This window comes from Lissotriton helveticus, chromosome 4_1, assembly GCF_964261635.1.
Source record: "Lissotriton helveticus chromosome 4_1, aLisHel1.1, whole genome shotgun sequence".
In the NCBI taxonomy this organism is placed as follows: domain Eukaryota; kingdom Metazoa; phylum Chordata; class Amphibia; order Caudata; family Salamandridae; genus Lissotriton; species Lissotriton helveticus.
In genome coordinates, this window is record NC_136063.1 from 119,066,631 (window position 1) to 119,084,050 (window position 17,420).

Genomic DNA, 17,420 nt, shown 5'->3' on the forward strand with positions numbered 1-17,420 from the left:
GAGCAATTATGGCGATGCCACCACCTTTTTTTTTTTGTTGTCTGTCCAATCTGTGAATGGTAAACCCACTGGGGACAGCGATCACCAGATCGGGATCGGATGCCTGATCCATCCAAGTTTCTGTCATAAACAGTAGGTCTATTTTATAGTCAATGATCAGCTCATGAATGTCCTGGCAGTGTTTGCCTAGCGAGCGGACATTGGTGAGAGCGATCATATACAGTTCTGCATAATTATGACTAGTACAAACTGGTTGTTTGTGAATAGCAGGAATCAAGGTTTTGCAATATGGACAGTGTATGGCTGGCTTTGTAAGAGGGGAGAGAGGATTAGATTTGAGACAGGCCTGATGTGTCGGGGGGCGTAACTGACGGAGCTGGGTAGCGGAGTAGTAGCCTCGTGGGGGTAGGGGAGGAGAACCAGGGAGGGTGGCCCTGGGCCCGATCCAGGCGCGAACGGGCGCAGACGGGCTTGCCTTTGGCGCGCCCGCTGCGCCCGCCCGCTGCGCGGACGGGAGAACGTTGTCATTTTATCCTGTGTGAGGCGGGTGGGAAGCGTCCAACTACTGGACCGCCACCCGAAAAGTTCGCCCAAGATGGCGCCCGTTCAGTCCTGCCGGCGTCAGCCCCAAGCTCGGCTGTACCGGTCAGGAAGAGGGGCCTCGGTGCTACGTTAATCTGGCACCGAATGTTTTAATAATCAGGCGAAGGTAAAAGCGACCTTTTTAAAATATTTACACACTTTAAAAATGATAGCTGCCACACGTTGTCAAAATAATTATTTGCACAATAAAGGTAAAGAGGGAAAAGAACCCCCGGCTTTCCGCCTCAGGGGAGAGCACACGCAATCTGAGCCCTACCTGAGCTGCTGGAATAAATAACGTTGGGCAGGCAGGAAGCGTCCGACTACTGGACCGCCACCCGAAAAGTTTGCCCAAGATGGCGCCCGTTCAGTCCTGCCGGCGTCAGCCCCAAGCTCGGCTGTACCGGTCAGGAAGAGGGGCCTCGGTGCTACGTTAATCTGGCACCGAATGTTTTAATAATCAGGCGAAGGTAAAAGCGACCTTTTTAAAATATTTACACACTTTAAAAATGATAGCTGCCACACGTTGTCAAAATAATTATTTGCACAATAAAGTAAAGAGGGAAAAGAACCCCCAGCTTTCCGCCTCAGGGGAGAGCACACGCAAAATGTTCAAAGATGATACTGACAAGCACGACACATTTCAGTTGGCAGAGAGCTTATTAACCCGCTTACTTGACAATGCAAGTTTTACAGGAATACATTGTGAACAACATTACATTTGTGGCACTATTCTGAAGCCAGGGTACAAAAAGGCACTGGCCAGCAATATATTCATTCCTTTTTATGAAGCAGATGTTTCAAAGTACAAACATTGGCTAGCTGTATCAGCCACTCGGTTCGAAAAAGAGCGGCTGGAATTTGAAGGAACCGCCAGAAGTACTACTGAATCAGCAGGCCATCCGGCGTCAAGGTCCACTACTGTTTCCAAAGGCAGTCCTTTTCCCTCAGAGCCGTTACCGACACCAGCAACCGTATCATCATCATCCTCACCTGCACCAGGCCCAGCCATAATATTGTCGGAAGCGGATTGTATAACTCATCAAGGGTTTTCTCGTACCAGTGTTGATGCAAAGGCCACAGATGGTACGCAAAGTGGAGCAGCCCTGGATGACCTTGAGTGGATGGTGCAGGCCTATCTGGTTGACCAAACAGAGGTCTTCATTGATCACAACCCATTGCTGTATTGGTATGGGGAAAGGGGTCAATGGCCACTGATCATCAAGCTGACTCTAAATTATTTGTCTTGCCCACTCGCAAGTGTGTCTTCTGAACGTTTTTTCAATGCTGCTGGTGCCATTGTAACTTCAAAAAGGACCCGCCTCTCACCCAAAAATGTGGAGAGGTTAACAGTGATCAAGATGAATCAGCATTTCATACCACCAGATTACAAAATACGGGAATCCATGCAGGAAGAAGAGGACACCGACTTAGGTGAAGGAAGTTCTTCTCTGTTAGCTGACCTACTCCCGTTTCAATTTACAGAGTTTGAGGACGAAATTAACTTCCCTGACACATAGGCCTGAAATAGTGACTGCTTTTTTTTTCATCCTTATTCCCTTTTATTCCTGTGTGTCTTTCTTTGTTTTGCAACTTTTACCACAACAAAACTCTAATCACAACAAATCCATCAGCAGCACTGTCTTTGTCTTATTTCCTTATTGAAGGTGCCGCTGTCTGCATTCCTGATGTTTTCAAGTTCACAACTTAGTCATGCTCCTCTATCCTCCTCCTCCACTCCCCCTATCCATTTCCCTCTAGGCAGATGGTTGGATTATGCAAAATCAAGAAACTGTTGCTTCGCAGACAAGTCCCCTCAAAAGAAGTGGGACTGGAATTACTGACTATATGCTGATTGCTGACTGTTACGCCTGAAATTGACACGAGAGGCTGCCCTGTGTGCCTTCACTTTAAGAACAAGAAGATAGAGATACAAAGTGGAACAGGTAATGAATAATGAGATGACATACGGTGGACAACACCGGCTGTCTGGTTCTGATGAAAGCGATTGCTGTTTGTTTGTTGTGCATGAAATGAATCATATGTGTTCTGTTATTATTTAATCTTTTACAAACTAAATATAACTCAAGTCTACTCTGTTTTTAGCTTTTTTAATTGAAATTGTACATCTACTGCAGGGGCCACTACGTTGAATTTTTTAATATGGAAAATGTCCTTAAAATCACTGTGTGTAGACTGTGACTGCATGAATAACATTGAGTTTGCCAATATACCATGATGATGAGGAGTCTTGATGTTCAAAGTTACATAATATCTTTATTCTTTACAGTCACTCACTGGGTTTGATGGATCATCATTGTCAGTTTATGGAAGAACTATGGCCATTTCGTGAGTGACAAACAGGTAAACAAGTCAACAACAACCACAACAGAACTACATGTCTGTCTAGTTGTGGTATGAAGTGGTCGGCCAGTGTAGGGTTATGCCAGAGTGCAGACAGCAGTTCATGTAAATTAAATTGCGGCTATGTGGCTTTCTGCAAAAAAGTAGGTATGCTTTGTCTGTCTGTGTCAAAGAGGTATGCTACATCAGGTTGGTTCACTCAGTGATGCCTGCCTTGACCGTCTACATGGCCCTGGCCTGTTGGGTGCTAATTACTATCCTTGAAAAGGAAACTCAGAGTACGCACTTTAGAAATGATGCTTGTATGCAACACTGTCGCCTCTGAAAGTGAAAGTATTATTTTTGCACTGCACGCCGTACCAAATATTTTTTCTCCGTGGTGTTTTAATATCCCTTCCTGTTTTTCCATCAACAATTACAGGCCTCTTTTACCATGTGCGATGGGAAAAACATTACCTCAGGCTTACCATTAGTAATCCGCAATTCCGCATTCGCCAGGCAGGCAGTGGACAGTGTCTATGGTCACCAAGATTGATCGACAGACCATCAGTAGTAATGGTGGAGTACCGCGAATAAGAGGAATGGCCGGATGCATGCAACTTCCCAAACTGAACAGGACAACTACAACATACAGTTACAGTATCCTCTTCACTTCTCTTTATCTTGTATATAATGTTATTGTTGTGAACTTCTATGAGTGTGACTGTGCGTTTGCTCTCTGCTTCAAATTCATCCCTACAGCTATTTGATCAGTTTCTTTGCTATTTTTAAAACTAATTTAATGTACTAATAAGTGTTTATTCTCTGTGAGGGGATAGACGGCAAGTGAAATTGCGTAATTACTGCAGCCCTGTACTGTTAAATTGTTTCTTCACAGTTAGTAAGTTGTAGTAAGTAGTACTACTTTTCAGTAACCTAACCATCCATTTAGCAAACAACTTCATGCATGCAGTGCACTTCCTTTATGTCCCTTAAATGATTTATGGATATCTTCGTATCCAAATATTTTTTTTCTTCATTTGTTGTTTGTCCATGATGTGTTTCTTTATCCTCTCTCCACAAAACTTTCCCAAAAACCCCCATTCCCATCCAATTTTCAAACCCTAACCCTCTTCCGCCGGGCTGTGTGGTTTTCATAGAGGTGTGACTAAATGACAACAATAATTCCACAGAGGATAAGGTCAAAGCAACAGAAAATCAATTTCAAGGCTAGTGAAGGAATCCGAAGATATATTCTTAGTCTGCTTGACACACACCCATGAGTATTTGCAAATCAAATCAGAATTTCATGTGCGCCATCAAGTGGATTGATCATCAACAACACCCTGCTCCTACACGTGACAAATTCTTACGCTGCTCTGTCCTTCATCTTCAGTACTATTTCTTGTAGTAGCCATACTCCACACAACTAGAACTTATATTTTGAATACTTTAGCATTGCTTAGGCTACAATTTTATGGCACTGTTCTTGTGTACTGTACTATCTATCATACTGTTCTAATGCTCCGCTTAGGCCACTCAATGTTTAATTTCCTTTTTTTCATATGCTGCTAGTAACAGTGTGTACCACTACTACTACCACCACAACGATGACATTTCATTCGTCCAGGATTCCATAGCCAACCTTAATCGCCATTTGCCATGCAGCCATCCCTGCGCCTAGCCCTATTCTCAAACATGAATCACAGGTAAGATAAGCTTTTTGGGGGAGGAAGAATAATGGAGTAGGAGGAGAGGAGAGACTGACGGTAGTACTAGTAATGTAGTAGGACAATTGAATTCACTAATTCTGTCAGTGGCACTTTTGTACAAATTTGGGCAATTAGACAATTTGAATCAACCAGCCAGATAAGTTTCAGGAAAACAAACGTACAGTTAACCCCCCTGCCTCCCCCACAAAACAGTAAAAAAACGAGGATGCTATGTTTAAGTTGAAATAAGTAATTATTTGAGCCCTAATAAAAATAAACTATCCCACAAGAAGACCAGACCAGACCCACCCCCTTCCCTAACCCCAACCAATGTCCATGAAATCGATTTCCCCAGTCCTTAAACCCCAACGCCCAATTCCCCCCCCCCAAAAGTCTTTAAAAAAGGGGCAAGGGACAGTCTCTCTACTTCCGCCGGCAGTGTCCTTTGGCCAGGTGGTCACGCTGCTCTCTCCGGATGTCCTTGAGCAGGGCTTTCAGCCTCGACACCTCCTGCTCAAGGTTGGACACTCTCAGGGTCAAGCAGTGCACACGACCCTTGCACTTGTAGGTACTGTGGGAGGCAGCTGTTGTTTTTGCTGCTCGGCGGCGGCGGTGGCTGCTGGACCACGGCCTCGTACCGCTTGAGGTTTGTGCTGGTTGTATGACCCAGGGGCAGCGAAGTAGGATGCAACTGTTGTGGATGTTGTTGTTGTAGACTGTGTGTCATCCTCCTCCTCTTGAGCCACCAGCAGCCGATATTCGGCGACAATTGCCTCCAACTTTTGTTGCCGGGTCCGGATAGCCAACTCCTTCCTTGTTAGTTAGGAATGAGTATCTATATGAAGAAAGAAAAACATACTGTACCCAATGCTCTTTAAGATTAACACAAAATAATTCGGCAGAAAGTTGTGTCACAGTTGCACTAGTAACTTGCAAGCACAGTAATTACATTTGTGGCATGTATCTATCTAACCTCCCACTTTTGTCGGACTCTGCTCTAACATTAGTGGGAGTTTCAGGAATTCTACTCGCACTATATGGACTCACTACATTAGACTCAGATAGTACACCAGTCTTCTTCTTCTCTCTTGTTTAGCGAAATTGGTGGGTAAACTTGTGGAAGCCGGCATAATGCCAGCGCAGTCAACTTGCACCTGAGAAAAACAGACGCAATCCATGATGACACAGACTGGCGTTACTGTTACCAGTCCAGTACATGCAGGTGGTGAAGCTCTTACTTTTCTCTTACGGGTGGCACTGGCCATACTCTGTTACAAGGGCTACTGCTTAATTAATTTAACTTTCACCCTGCCCTGCCCCTGACTACTACAAAAGGAAAATGAAGAAGATAAATAATATGATCATCTATCCCTTCACAGGATATTTGCTTACATATAGGATGACATTTAGGTGTTTGTTTTTGATTGAGTAAATACCGATAGGCCACACATGAATGACAGAGTATAAAAATTATTAACAGAGGTAGTGAGTGAGTGGACCCCGTAATCACCGGATATATGCTGTGCTTGCAAACTACTGTTACTAGTCATGGTAGTAGTCTGACAAATTACAACTTCTACTTTCCTCGGCTTTGCTACTCTGGCACGGACGTGCAGTGTTACATGCTCTTCAAAGTAACACTCTTCATCCAGTGACCGTCTACTCTGTCTACATACACCTATGCTATCTATGAGGAAGACACCATCCAGGCATCCATCCATTCAGAGTAAATGTCAATCATTCTTCTTAATGTCTGACTCTCAACTGGACAAACCTCACTTTTTCTCACCGAAAAACAACCTTTTTATTTTATTTTGTAAACCGGCAGCCATGCATCCGTGCTTGACTTGTATTTGAATTTGAACCAAAGGATATATTGCGCACACATACAGTTTCTGTTTCACCCATCCAGGCAGTCCTCTTTTCACACGTATCTTTGCCAGTCATTAATTTTAACTCGATCGTCCTTTCTTATACCCTTCTTTCCCTTTTTGTTCATCCCATACATCAAGTTCATCTCTGATCTGACTTGGCTACTCGATAAAACTTTCACAGCTGAGTTGAAGTCAAATTTAGAGGAGGCCATTGGTTACTCGTCAACTAATGAGAAGTCAAGGGTGACTGTCTTTGACTCCTACCTGGTTGACAAAAACGTAGTTCTAAATTTGTAAGTCTTCTTAACAGTAAAGTGTACCCCTGCAGAGAGCCCACTCTGCAATCTCAATAAGTAAGGAATATAATAGCTTACCACTGCCCGCCACTACCGGGCCTCCCCCACAGCAGTTTCTGCTGGCTGTGGCACAGCATCCGCCCCTGTAGTGACCACATCCGCGCTGGCCCCGGCACTGGTGGTTGGCTGTGCCGATGGTGTTACGCCTAGAAAATACATTTAATATTTTTATATGCCATATACACCACTCCCTATTTTGTCTAGGAATGAAAAAATGTTACTAGTACTAAATGAACAAATGTAATAATTTGTGACTCTTTAGTCTAAAATAAAAATGTCCTTTTCTTCAGGGAAGGGTGTTTTTTATTCATGCTTAGCCATAACATGTGAAACTACACTTTTTGGCACAACTGATGAATGCTTGCTTTTTAACACGCACCATTTTTCTCATAACAGACAGAAGCTTCCCTTCTACGAACAAGAGCAAGATCATATGAATGTTAGTCTGAGTCGTCAACGATTCATCCCCACCAAGACTTTAAGTTCCAACCAGGTGAGGGGTCTCCCACAATTAATGTGTGAAATCAGCCACTTTTCAGTCGTTCACCGTTAATCTTATATGAAGTTGATTTTAATAAATGTATTTATATGATGGACAATTTACATTTTTGCAAAGTACACACAGAGCTAGTTGTTTTACTTTTAATAAAGCTTTAAAACTTACATAGACTCTGGGGTTTTTGGTCATGAGTGAGTGAGCGAAATATGATGAGTAACACCGTTCTTCTCTTGACCGCATCCCTTAGCACTGAATGCATTTGCACGTTATTGGGCGAAAAAGTGGTAGATTGTATTTTAAGGAGTTTTTGAAAAATGGATTTTATATTTCATCTGTGATATTCCCATGTACTCTAAATTGGCACATATATTATCAATTAATTTCTATACGTGAGATATATTCAGAATGTATTTTTATCTTTCACTTAGATAAATGTGTATTAGTATGCTTTTATGGTATTTGCCTCGTTGTCACCTAATAAAGCTGTTTTGACTTTGACTTTGACTTGAGTGAGCGAAAGGGTTTACAATTTGCAAGCATGAGTCCGCGACTCTGAGAGGTCGGGACTCTGACTCCGTAGTCTTATTTTCTGGGCTGTATAATCATTGGTGATCATCGCTGCATTTGGGAGCTAAATAATGACACTGACACACTAGGTAGTCAGTAAGGAGAATGGGGGTTCAACTTCTGTTATGACTGAGGTATGTGGAAAGACTAACTACGCCTATTATCACCAATGCCCTATTTCTTGTCCATAGTTCTGAATGTGCAGAATAGTCCCATGCAACAGTAATAGTATGTCCTCCTTTCAAATCAAAAAATAAACTAGTATCTTATTCTTGGTGGCAATTGACATTTTATTGTTGGGAATTGTCAAAACATATACATTGAGAAGACTTCAATAGACAATATGGACAACCCAGTCTGCACTCAGTGCCTAGAGCTATTGCTCAATAGAACAGGAGTTTTGTTTAACACCTTTTGCCAACTGTGCAAGCTTAGCTAGCTACACAGACAGACTAATAATAATCTAGTAGTACCACAAAGAGTCATAGTAGAGGCAGGATAAGTATTTAGAAACAGTCGACAAGAATATCAAAGACGATTTAGGAAAAAATAGAATTATGAGGAACGTTTGGAATATATAGGTGCTGTAAAAAATAGGGAAGTATAATTATTAATATTAACAGGAAAACTTACTGGGGCCAGCAGAGGAGCCCTCGGTGGACCGATCCTGGCCTTCCTGCTCCGCGGGTGCCGCTACCTCCACCTCTGTCCTCTTGCCCCTGGGGGGATCTGATGTACATGAAAGAAAGACACACACATGGATGATTGTTGTCAACCAAATCAAACATTTAAAAAAAACAATAACAAATTATATCGGGGAAATAGACAACAATTACACTAAATTTATTGACCTATCTGCTGTGGTCTACTAGGGTATTAGCATTGCTGGATTCACGGACCATCTACTTGGAAAGTTATGTAACTCCCTTAACCAACTACAAAAAGTTTCTACTAGGACTGGCAGGCAGTACTCTGCAGCACACGAAGTGACAGACAGAGTCCGTCTTGATTGCAGACCACGAAAAAATTTCCTACTAAATAACTAGTCATAATAATATACTCATACTATCAATACACCACCACTATCTCTTCTTAGTGGCAGGAGTACAAAGTAAGGACTGGGCTTGAGTCTCTAGTGTCTAGCATTACGCAGTTCTGTAAAGTACACTCATACATAATCAGTCACCCAGGCCAAATGAGCACATAATTGAAAACAAGTAAGCAAAGTAGCACCGCCAGTGAGCAGGCGAGCACCTGCAATCACAGAAGCTTTTTCAATATAATTTACCTGCAATGTAATCTCTAGTGTCTAACATTTCGCAGTTCTGTAAAGTACACTCATACATAATCAGTCACCCAGGCCAAATGAGCAAAAAATTAAAAACCAGTAAGCATAGTAGCACCGCCAGTGAGCAGGCGAGCACCTGCAATCACAGAAGCTTTTGAAACATAATTTACCTCCAATGTAATCTCTAGTGTCTAGCATTAGGCAGTTCAGTAAAGTACACTCATACATAATCAGTCACCCAGGCCAAATGAGCACAAAATTGAAAACAAATAAGCATAGTAGCACCGCCAGTGAGCAGGCGAGCACCTGCAATCACAGAAGCTTTTGAAAAAAATTTACCTGCAATGTAATCGGCAACATTCTTGCTCTTCAGAAAAAACATACATTTGCAATATCATAACATAGAGCAGGAGAAAACAAGGTAGTGATTAAATGGCTACTAGTACTCACCAGGCCCAGGGATCTCAACGCCAAGCAGGTCGAGCAGGTCTTGTTCCCGGTCCAGGATGTCGGACCACTGGTGCATCGCCTGGTTGTAGGTGCATCGGAACCCAGACTCCCGATACATTGCCCGGCACATCTTACCCCATAGCTGGCGACGCCCCCGGAGCCCGTACCCGGTACAGGGCCTGCCGCCTGCCGCGACGGTCTTGGGGAGGTGGCGCTGTACAAAGAACACCAGTGTGGCCACCACCACCGTGCTAAAGATCTCCCTGTGACTTACTGATTCCCCCCTTAACCTCCCGCAAGGGAGCCGGCTACAGGGTGCGGGACTCTTCCCCTTGGACTTGCCGGCTCCCTCTGCCATTGTCCTGTGTGAAAGAAGAAAAGAATAGGGAAAAATAGAGTAAATAAAAGAAAAGAGAGAGCTAAACAAAAAAAGTAGTTATTAAAGTAACAAAAATATAGATGTAGAAAAATAGAGAGATAGATAATGAGTAAAAAGATTTTAAAAAGTTCAAACAAACAAAGGATTACAAAGATTAAAGCAGGATAGAAAAAGCGTGCCCAGAACCATAGCAATGAATGAAAAACAACATGGCCGCGCCCATTGCGACCACATGGGTAAGTTTGCGTGATATTTCCCCTGCGAGCACACAAAAATGGACGTGGACACGTAATTGTGCCCAGCACGTACAAAATGCCCAACGCGAGCATGCAACGAGCGTCCAGAAACGGTAATACGCAATGCGAACACTGAAAACAAGATGACCGCGCCCATGTACGACCGCATGGGTAACTTCGCGGTAGCTGCACTGAAAACCCTCCCAAACACGCAAAAATAAAAAATCTGCAAATTCACACTAATTTGCGAATTTTGCGGACCCGAGTATGTATTCGCGCAAATTCTTGTACGCCGAATTTGCAAATTTTACCCATACTTAGATGTAGGTCGGCACCCAGGATCTATTCGCAGCCACTCTTAGGACTGTGCTTACGGTGTCTATTCATTCACTGAACCTTTAGGGGCTTGAGCCATCCCTGCCGCTCTCACCATCCTTAGAATCGCTGGTGGGACTACTGTGTCACCTCCACATCTCTCAGTACTAGGGAGGATGTGGTCTGGTCCGGTCCGAGCTGTCTGTCTGTAGGTTCCACCTCCTAACCAGGAATCACATACCGGCGGTGCTTGCGAGACAAAGGAGGGTCCGACTTCTCCTGTCACTCTGATCTGGCAGGTGGCAGACCGACTTCCTGATTCAGCCAGGAGTGTGGTATAGTCCAGGTAGCCCCACAAAGACAAGCACCCCAATCTAGGGTATTGATTAAATGCTCACTGATCTCCCTCAGTGCCATGAGATTGTTTCAGCCAGTCATCCACACCCTATAGCAGGTCAATAGTGCTTTCCGTATGGTATGTTTGTTAAGTAATTATGACTCCAGAGAAGAGAAGAATTACGTTTATTAGACCAAGATCCTTCAGCACCAACTGACTTTCTACTGTGAGATTCATGTGAAGATTCCATGGAATGGTAAGTACCAACTGGGATAGAATGGCAGAGAGAGATGGACAAGGGAAAAAGGGTGGAAGAAGAAAAGTAGGTAGGGTAATATAACTAAGCATGGGCTGAAAATTTGTTCCGCTCGCGAAATTTGTGGATTTTTGGCAATTTGGCGTTCCGCGAATCGCGTGAAATTGCCAAACAATCCGCAATTCCCAAGTTTGCGACTTTTTTTGCTTGTTCGCGCTTCAAAAATACAATCTCGCATGTGCTGAGTTGAGTTACCTTGGTTCTGAGTTTGCGGAGTTGTTTCCTCCTGCGAACAAGATTGTCGTGCTCAAAGACGACCGCGTGGGTAAGTTTGCGGTAGCCGTGCTGAAAAAAAAACCCGTGAACATGCCAAAATAAAAAAATGTGCAAGTTCGCACAAATTCGCGGATTGCGCGGACCGCAAACTTGCTTTCGCGCAAATTCGTGGAACGCGAATTCGCAAATTTCACCCATACTTAAATATAACATCATATTACAACACATCTCCCTTGCAAGGAAGAGCAAGTAGAAAAGAAAGATGAGAATACAATAATGTTAGAAACAGTAGCATCACTGACAGATAATGCTGAAATAGAACAAGTTATATTTCATAATCAGTTTGCCAACTAGTAGGATGACGAATCCTGACATCATTCGATTTAATGGAGCTGGGGATTAAAGTGTCTGTTCTTTCGTCCGTGATAAACTCCAGAGTGCACAGTTTAGAACATCTTGCAACATTGTCCATATTCCAAGTACTGCCACCTTCCAATACCACAGAGATTTATTAACACATTTGTTTCTAAACAGTTTAGAGAATGCTGAAACTTTGGGTCTCTTGATAACAACCCACTGACCTTTGTGCCACTCTCTGTTGCTCATTCTCCATTTCTGGTTATACCTGGATTTGTAGTCTGTTTGATAACTCTTTACTTTGTCTAAGACTGTCATTCGGTCTACCCAAACCGGACATCCACCATTGAGCCAGTTTGGGGTCAGTTTGGAACCAGGATTTCTTCTCTTGAGAGATATTCCTTAAAACACTAATGGAAGTAGTATGGTATGACCATAGCATCATCCTTACAGCATAATCAACAGGTTCCTCGGAGAGAAGGGCCAATTGGATGGCATCCGTTTTCATCCTGTTTCCTTAGACAATAAATAGGGGATTTTAAGTGAGTGGTGGACAAAGTTCCCAAAAACTGTTTAATTTCATCAGAAGTAAATTGAACCCCATTGTCAGTAACTGAAGTGTTAGAAATTTCTTCTTTGGAAAATGTATCTTCGAGGCAAGATGGCCCCTGACTGACTGCATCGAGAGGTCGCAGTTTCTCTCTCTCCCCAATCCCTGGCACTAACTGTGCTGTGAGTGATGCTGGAGGTCCTGGGCCGACTAAATCTTTGGTTAGCTCCCTGGCCTCAGGACTCTTCTTTGCTCCAGTGGCTTCCTCGCATAACGACAACTCTGATACATCAATATTATCCAGATCGGCTCTCTAAGTGGCTAGAGCGGCTGAGAGGCAAGCTCGGCATGGCACCTAAGGTGGCTAAACAACTGAAAGACGCTAATGCCCAGAAAAATCAACATGAAAATGGTAGCGTACAGGAAGCGCTAAAGGAACCAGCAGCTTTGGCTCCCATACAGCACGGTATGACACAGCCGCGGAGAGCAACCACCCAAAAACCTGACTTGCCGGGAGCTATATGTAAATCGGCAGTAACAAAAGCTGGCACGGAGGGGGTCGAATCTAGGGTTCCTAAGGAATCGGTATTGCGGCAGCCTACCTTGCAAGAGTCCTTCTCCACGAAGGTGGCAGGAACGGTTCAAAGCGAGCCGGGAGCTGTGCGGCCTGAGGACTCTGAAGGCGCGGTTGCTGGGCAATGAATGGTAACATTGGTTCAGACACTTCCCGGCAAGAAGCAAGATTACTCGAGCGCTCTGTTTATGGGGCCATCACTCGAGCTTCAGGACAAGCAGAATTTTGAAGGAGGAAAGCCTGCTGGTGGGGGCACAAATCCAACCACATCATATCTCAAAAGACAACAAGAGTAACCTTGAAGTTACTCCCCTGGGAATCTCTACGGCACCTGGTGAAGTGGGTGCTGCGAGACAGGTGCATGGGCTAACACAGGACAGGGTAAATCCAGGCACTTCAGATGGGGAATGTTTTTTTCCCTTAACGAGGATGCAGACTCCCTGCTGTCTAGTGAAGGAAGCCTTTCCAGCGACTCTGACTCTGACTCTGCAGTAAGTTCCTCCGTCCAGAAGGGGTATCCAACAGAAGAGAAGGACACAATTAAAATCTAAACCTCCTCTTGGTCCATTAAACATTGGGGCTAATAAGAAACATTTTGGGGATTATTCCGCCACATCACAACTTTACCACAAAGGTGGGGGAGCTGATATGCAGCTGGGACAGAACAATGTAAGTAGCCCACCCCAGGCACCCTCACTAGACTTCCTTTACACAACCCTGAAGCAAATTCAGGGTGAAGCAAGGATAGAGAGCAGGAGAGCTCAACAAGCAGCGAAGAAAATTCAAAGCTCTGTGATGAAAATGAATACGTTGTATGAAGATATGGCCGATAAGGTTGCCCATGTTGAGGAAAGAACTGGGAGATTGGAAGATGATGTCACTAGGGGGCACTCTTTTAAGGAGGCACAGGAGAAGGTGGCATAGGATATACAATAGAAGCTGGAGGATTTTGAGAACCGCCAGAGGTGGAATAACATTAGACTTGTGGGTGTTGCGGAAGGGGTTGAAGGGCAAGACGTTAGGTTGTTTGTTATCAATTTACTGAGATGGGCCTATCCCGAGATGACGACCTGGAGTTGGGAGAATGAGGTACAAAGATCCCACCACATCCCATTGACCGAAGAAAAATCATACAGGCATCTCAGGTTGTAAAACCCTGGGCAATCCTTGTCTATGTCGTTCATTTCCTTCTTAGGCAAGAGATTATGGATAAAGCATAACCAGAGGCCAGACGCGCGTTCGACAGGGTTACATTCTTTTCCTGCCCCGATTTCTGCCACGTTACTTTGGAAAGACGGTGGAGGCTGAGACAGCTAATTGCTCCTCTTCAGAGCCTCGAACATGAGGCTTCCTTATTGTACCCAGCACGGCTCAAGTATATTATTAAAGGGCATGTTAGAATGTTTTCATTCTGAGATTAAGGCTCAAGAGTATCTTTCTGAATTGAAGGAGCACAAGGGAGGATAGGTAGGGTTTATTTGTCTTCTCGGGAGGTACGCCGTACATAGAAGGGATCTCCCCTAGGAATATCTGGCATTAAGGACATAGAGGGTGGAAGCACGAGGAGGGGGGAGTTGCGACTGCTGCAGTTTAGGCTGCGGGATGTTTTGGGGTGGATTTAACTGGGGGTCGGGGGAGGGGCAGGGGCAGGGTGGTGGTTCACATGGCACATCACAGCACAAAGTCTGAGATGGGTGGGCAGTCACAGAAGGTGTGTTAGTATAGAATGAAAACATTTTCAGAAGGGACAAGGAAAACATGTAGTGATGGGTTGGTTAATTGGATGGGACAGGTATTTGAGGTATTTTAATGAATGTAAGGGTTGCATCTATCAACAAATGCGGTCTGAATGATCATCTCAAAAGGCAGCGTGTCGCGGCTACCCTGAGATCAATGCGGCTTGATCTTTCTTTTTCTCCAAGAGACACATGTAGAAGGGATAAGGGGTTATTTAATGGAATAACTGGGAATTTTTTTTGCTTTCTCATTCAAAACATGGGACTAAGACCTGAGGGGTGGCCATATTGTCCAAAAGAAAGGATGTCTAAGTTAAAAGAAAAAAGGAAGATCAATGGGGTAGATGGGTCCTTTTGGAGTGTATAATTAATGATGAAATAGTTACCATAGGATCAGTATATGGATCAACAGAGGATGACCCAGGTATCTTTGAATTTTTAGATTTACAGTTGGCTTCTTGGCCCAAGCCGGTTATCCTTTGTGGCGATTTTAACATAAATGGGGTTGGGGGCATAGGTACACACCATGGGCAACGTTATCAAGTCTGAAAAAAAAACATGTTGAGCAATAGTTAGTCTGGCACGCCCTAATTCTTTAATAGATATGTGGGCCCGTTTGAACCATCTTGATAATGGCAACACTTACTATTCGACTCCGCATAAGGTCTCTGTCAGGCTTGAATATTTTTTCATATCAAACTCTCTACTGGCAAGAAGTCAGATTGAGAAACTTCCTTGGATTGCCTCGACCATAATCCGCTGGTTTTAACATTAAAAATGACAGGTGGGGATATGTGGGAGCAAGTATGGACTTTTGAAAGAGGGTTAATTAAGGATGAGGACTATCGTAAGCATATGAAATGACTGGATAGTAGCTTTCTATGAGATTAGTCGAGGTAGAACTTCTTCAGGAGTACGCTGGGGCGCTTTCAAGGCAGGCATTCGTGGGGGTATACTAAGCTACATTCTTCATAAACAAAAACAAGAGGGGATTAGTGTTAAGAATGTGGTTAAAGCAGTCTCGGATGCAGAGGAAGAATTAATTTTGGTAATCCTATCCGGGGCCTCTCTGGATCAGATACTACTAAAAATTGTACGTGCCAAAGCAGAGGTGAATGAAAGTATCGCTATCAAGGCAGCTGCGACAAAAAGGGAACAATGCCATGAATTAAAGGAGCGCGTGGAACATATACTTGCGGTCCGTACAAGACAGAGATCAGCCTCTGGAGAAATTAAAGAACTATCGGATGGTAAGGGAGGAACAGCTCTGGAATCCGAGGTGGTCAGGAAGGTTTTTAGACAGTTTTATGCCAGACTATATAGTGAGGAGCACCCAGTCGACCTTTTAGATATTCAACAGTTTCTCCGGGATGTCTCTGGCCTTTTTCTTTCCGAAGGAAACAGGGGGCAATCCTGCAGGCCCAACTAGGAAAGTCTGTCCCAAAGTTGTGGGCAGGCGCTGATATCGTGGTGATACCAAAAAAAGGCAAACCACCTTTGGAACCTGGGTCTTAAGGACCTATAACCCTTATGAATTCGGATGCCAAGATTTACTCTAAGCAATGGCTCTGAGGCTACATAAGATTATAGGACAGTTGTTCAGTTCTACCCAACATGGTTTCATCCCAGGAAGAGGTACTGCACAGCACGTCCGTAAGGTTATCACATGCTTTGATGCAATGGAAGTCTCAGGAGAGCCCATGGCAGCTATGTTTCTGGATGCAGAAAAAGCATTTGATCGGATCTCCTGGGACTTTCTTTGGACGGCCCTGACTCGGTGCGGTATTGGGGAGGGGTTTATCAAGGCAATCCAGGCACTCTATCAATCTCCCATGGCCTGACTCAGAATTAATGGAGTGTATACCTCGGAGGTGCAGATTAAATGTGGCACTCGTCAAGGGTGCCCATGTATGCCCCTGTTATTTGCGGTGTATATCGGTCCGCTGATCCAAAGATTGGAAGCAAATGAGAAGATCTCACCTATTAGAATTCAGGGCCAAAGCTTGAAAACACTGGACAATGCGGAAGACGTGGCGATAGTGACTCCTTCCCCTACTAGCGCTATACTGGAAGTGGAAAGGGAGGCCAACCTATTTGGCTGGATTTCTGGCTATGCATTAAACGGCCCTAAGACCCAGAATATTATGAATAGTCAGGTGGTATGTGATGATATACAGGACGGTGTGTATTTGGGGATTAGCATATCAGCTGACTTCGATAAGATCGTGAATAGAAATATCGAACCGGTAATTGATAAAGTTAAGAAGGACCTTGATAGAATAAATAATCACGTTCATTACTAAGTAGGGCGCTCCGATGTCATGAAAATGATAATTTTGCCCAAGTTCCTTTATCTATTTAGGACAATCCCATTGATATTTGGGGGCAAATGGTTTGTTGCATTAGAACACTTAATTAATAGATTAATCTGGGTGCAAGGAAAGACCAGGAGAGCCCTTCGTTTCATGACTCTCTCCAGGGACAGGGGAGGATGGGCGATTCCTGATTTCAGGATGCATTATTGGGCAGCAGCCCTCCAGTACATCCGTGGGCTGCTGGGGGGTGATGCCTCAGATCCACAGGTTAAACTAGGTTCAACTGATATATATGCGATACTTATCGGTGAGAATGCAGAGAACTGTTTTCTTAAAATTACCGATACCAGCTATTTTAAAAGAACTAGCTTTAAGACACTGATGGCAGCTTATAGATTCTGGGCGTCATTTTGTAAAA